Source organism: Hyaena hyaena, unplaced genomic scaffold (genome assembly GCF_003009895.1).
Source record: "Hyaena hyaena isolate Hyena2069 unplaced genomic scaffold, ASM300989v1 scaffold_252, whole genome shotgun sequence".
Taxonomy (NCBI): Eukaryota; Metazoa; Chordata; class Mammalia; order Carnivora; family Hyaenidae; genus Hyaena; species Hyaena hyaena.
In genome coordinates this window covers 1644206-1648626 of record NW_024080884.1, presented here as the reverse complement: position 1 = coordinate 1648626, position 4421 = coordinate 1644206, and the positions used below count along the sequence as shown (strand labels likewise).

Here is a 4421-nt window from a genome sequence, read left to right as displayed (position 1 = left end):
TGCATTGGAGGCCTCTAATTTATTATGGATCTCATTTATCGCATTTTTTAATTCTTCATGCCTATTTTTATTTTCCATTCTGTCTGTAGCCATAGTTTCTTTGATGTCCCCTATGTTTTTTTCAAGCCCAGCTATTAATTTTACCATTATTATTCTAAAATCTTGTTCAGTGATGCTGCTGATATCTGTTTTGAGCAGTTCATTAGCTGTCATTTCTTCTTGGAGTTTCTTTGGAGGAGAGGTCTTTCGTTTCGTCATTTTAGTTAGCTTTCTGGCTCTTGTTGGTTTTAAAGACCTGTTATGCTCTCTGTATCTATGAGCGTTGCTATATCTAAGAAGACTCTTTGACTGTCCAGGGCCTTTCCTTTCAAAGAGTGTTTTTTGAATGGTATCTCTTGGTCTCTCTTATTGGGACCTTGGTTATTTTATTTTCCTATTTGTAGTGATATTTGGGACTTCCACCTTGTGTACTCTGGCTTGTTTCTTGAGGTAGCCGTTAGAAGGCTTTCTCAGTGGAATCTGCGTCCTTTCTCTCTCAATCTCTTAGGTTTGGTACGGTTTCCTATGGCTTCAGATCTTTTCCATGTGATGCCTTGGTCTAGTGCAGGTATGGAGCTCCCTACTTCTCTGCCATCTTTACAAAATGTATGTTTCCTTGATTTTTTCATGTTCCTTGAAGATTTGCATTGATGCCATTGCATTTAAAGAAGGAGTCATCTCCTTCAGGCTTTACCAACTGGCTTTAGGAGACAAATATCTTTTGTCAGCCCTGGTAGAGATTCTGAAGTTTTCTCAGACTTTGTCCATGCATGTTATTGCTCCACATTTCTCATTCCCTCTTGAGACAAAATTCTTAAAATTGTATGTTTTCTCTTTATCTTTCAGAGCAAGGGTGGGTGCTCACAATTGCCCATTTGCTTCCCCCAGAGCATTGCTAAACACTCAGATTTGTGAGGCTTCTCCCAGACCCACAGAGTCAGGTAGTTTTCAATGTGTTCTCATGAGACTTATATGAGTCTGCTTGCTCTTTACTCATATTTACAGATGTTCATATTTCTTAAAATTTGTGCAACTTATTTATTTTTATTCTGATAAGTTCAATGATCTAAAGTCTTTTCTGGTATGCCTCTGCTAATATTTTGTTAACTTTCATATATCTATATACATAGTGATTTTTTTACTTTGAGCTATTAATTTTCTTGGCATTACATCTATGAACATACTTTGAACTCTGAAATGAAGGTGGGTTTCTCCAGAGAGCACTTTCATCTGCTTCTGTCAGGTATCTGAAACAGTGCTATTCAAATTGAGATCCATGGACTGGTGCCAGCCTGCAAATGACAGCAAGATAAGATTTCCCCAGAATGTAAATCAACTACAGCATTAAGCATACTGTTTACTTCAGCTATCATTTATTTCATAGCAATACTTTGAGTGAAACTGTGAATTGATTTATAATGTGCCACAGGCTCCTTATCTCATACCTGACTTGTGACAAGTGATTTGTGGAGTAAGTAAATGGAATTGCATTAGTCTATTGAATTGACTATATTGAGTATCTCTTTAAACTCCATTCCCGTTTGAGGTTTTTCAGGTATTTCAAGTAATGTGAAATTGGACTGCACTAGGCATTCCAAATAGTGCTAACTGTCTTATAGTTATGAATTTCTTTGAGGAAATTAAAACAACTTCATCCTTCCTACTCAGTGCCAAGTTCTAGAGATACAACTTTCTTTGCATTATTGTGGCATAATGGTTTTTTTTTGTTGTTGTTGTTGTTTTGGGTTTTTTTAGCTTTTACTTTTGTATTAATGGTATATTCCTTTGGGGACTCCTGCCTTATATGGGAATCTCTTGTTATAGTCCCCACCTTGATTGGGTCCTTATTCCAGATCCCTGAGTTCCATGAAGCTAAAAAATATCTATGCTCAGTTGTCTCAGTTTGATGAATGTCTGCAATACCAAACCAGGTTCACTGTTCTGCTAGCTTGCTGTGTTCTTTTTTCACTTCATATTTGTTTTGAATAGTATTTGCCTTTAAAGAAAACCAACTAATTGATGCATTTGAGCAAATTTCTAAAATATTTTATCCAGCATTTTTAGTTGCTAGTTTGGGTGGTTAGTCCACCATGTATGATCTCAATATAATGTTTAGTTTATTTTTTGAATTCTTTCATAAGTTTCATTTGCTCCACTGCCTCCTAATTCATCCATCATCAATGGGAGTATGTGTCTCCAGATACATTATTTTTTAAATGTAGGTGAAGATCTATGATTATATGGACTTTTTCAATACAAGTTAGTAAAAATATTCCTGAAAAATAAAGAAATAAGAATATGTATGGGAAGTTTCTTTTTCTTTTTTTTTCTGTTATATTGTTCACAAGGGCAATTATTTAAAGCAGTAGGCTGAATAGCTAAGTAATCCCATATATTTACTTTAATAGCCCAAAGATACTGGAATAATAAGAGATTTCTTTGGTTATTTCCCTTCAAGTCTCAGAAATAACATGGCAATGGGTGAAGGAAGAGACAGCACTACAGTTACCAGGTTTATTCTATTGGGATCCTCTGAATTTCCAAAACTTGAAGTCATCCTCTTTTCAATATTCATAGGGATCTACCTCATGACAGTGTCCTGGAATGTGAATCTCATCGCTCTGATCAAGATGGACTCCCACCTGCACACACCCATGCATTTCTTTATCAATAAACTTGCCTTCTTAGATATTTGTTATGTTCCCTCCACAGCTCCCAAGAGGCTCTCATATTTCTTCAAGAAGTAGATATATATCTCCTTTGTAGGGTGCACCATGCAGTACTTCTTCTCTAGCCTGGGTCTGAGTGAGTGTTGTCTTCTGGCAGCCATGGCTTATGACCGATATGCTGCCATTGGTAATCCTCTGCTCTACACCACCATCATGTTGCCCACCCTCTGTGTGCAGACGGCAGGGGGATCCTGTTAACTGGATTCTGTGGCTCATTTGTCCAACTATGTGCCTTACTTTAGCTCCATTTCTGTGGGCCAAATGTCATCAACCATTTCTTTTGTGATCTTCCTCAGCTGCTGATCTTATTCTGCTCTGACACCTTTTCCTATGAAATCATGACCTCTGTGCTCACAGTGATCTTTGGACTCGTGATATCCTATAGTTATATTGTTGCCATCATCTTGAAGATCATCTCAGCTGAAGGCAGGTCTAAGGCCTTCAACATCTGTGCTTCTCACCTGACAGCTGTGACTCTCTTTTATGGCTCAGGCACCTTTGTTTATTTGTGCCCTACTTTTGATGATTCTCTGAGTCAAAACAAGCTGGCCTCTGTGTATACACTGTGTATACACTATGGTGATCCCCATGTTAAATCTATTGATCTCCAGCCTAAGGAAAACGGAAATCAAAGATGCCTTAAACAGATGGGAGAAGAGAATATTTTCATGGAATTATTGATGCCTTTTAGGGCTTAGGACACAAAACATTCAGAATAGTGTATGAAAAACAGCCACAATAGTACTGATAAGCCTTGTAATATATTCTGTAGCTTTTCACAAATATTTGCTTCCCCTCTATTCCCTGAGAGAGGATTGTTTTTCATCCCTTTGAAGTAAGAGTTGGGCACATGACTTGTTTTGGCAAATGAAACGTGAGCAGATGTGACATATACCACTTCTAGGTAGAGACTATATATGTGTGTGATTTTTTTACCTTTTTTATTCTCAGTGCTCTTATCAGTGTCTGACTTGTAAGAAATAAGATGATGGTTCAAGAGAAGAGCCCCTAGCTGACATAAGAGGAACATGTATTGTTAGCAAGAAATAAATCTGTTTTGGATTATTTGGTACTGTAACATACTCAGCCCATCATAACTGTTACAGAAAACTGTACATGTAGTAGTATGCTATTAAAAAAATTCAGTGTTAACATTTGTAAGTTTCTTTAGGGCCAGGCAGTAGGTGTTAAGCAATATATTATTGACAACTTGGAGGATAGTAATTTATGTTTGGTGAAATAAAACATTTGGTATGACTGTCATCTGTGATAACTTTGAAGGGAGATTATGTGGGAAAACGAATCCTTGTAGCATGAATTGGTTGCTATTAGATGCATGTTTTAACAAGGTTCTAACAAAATGAGACAAGCTCACAAGACAATTGGCCAGTTTTCAAGGAGGAAATGAAAGAGAATATAGAGAGTCAAGAAATTTGGAGACTTGAGAGGAGGTAAGATAGCAGCATAAATAGGAGAACACTAGGCTTGTCTCATCCCACAAACAAAGCTAGATCACTATCAAATCATTCTGAATACCTAGGAAATCGACCTGAGGACTGACAGAACAAACTGCAGAAGAGGCCACATAGAGGGAGGTAGGAAGTACAGAGACATGGTTTAGGGGAGAAACAGATCACGTGTGCTGCAGAGAGG

The 4421-nt window shown here is 37.4% G+C and overlaps 1 pseudogene; it reads left to right on the top strand.

The window, feature by feature from the left end:
- The first annotated feature begins 2516 nt into the window (after positions 1–2516).
- Positions 2517–3449, top strand: LOC120240325 (annotated as a pseudogene).
- The last annotated feature ends 972 nt before the right edge of the window (positions 3450–4421 follow it).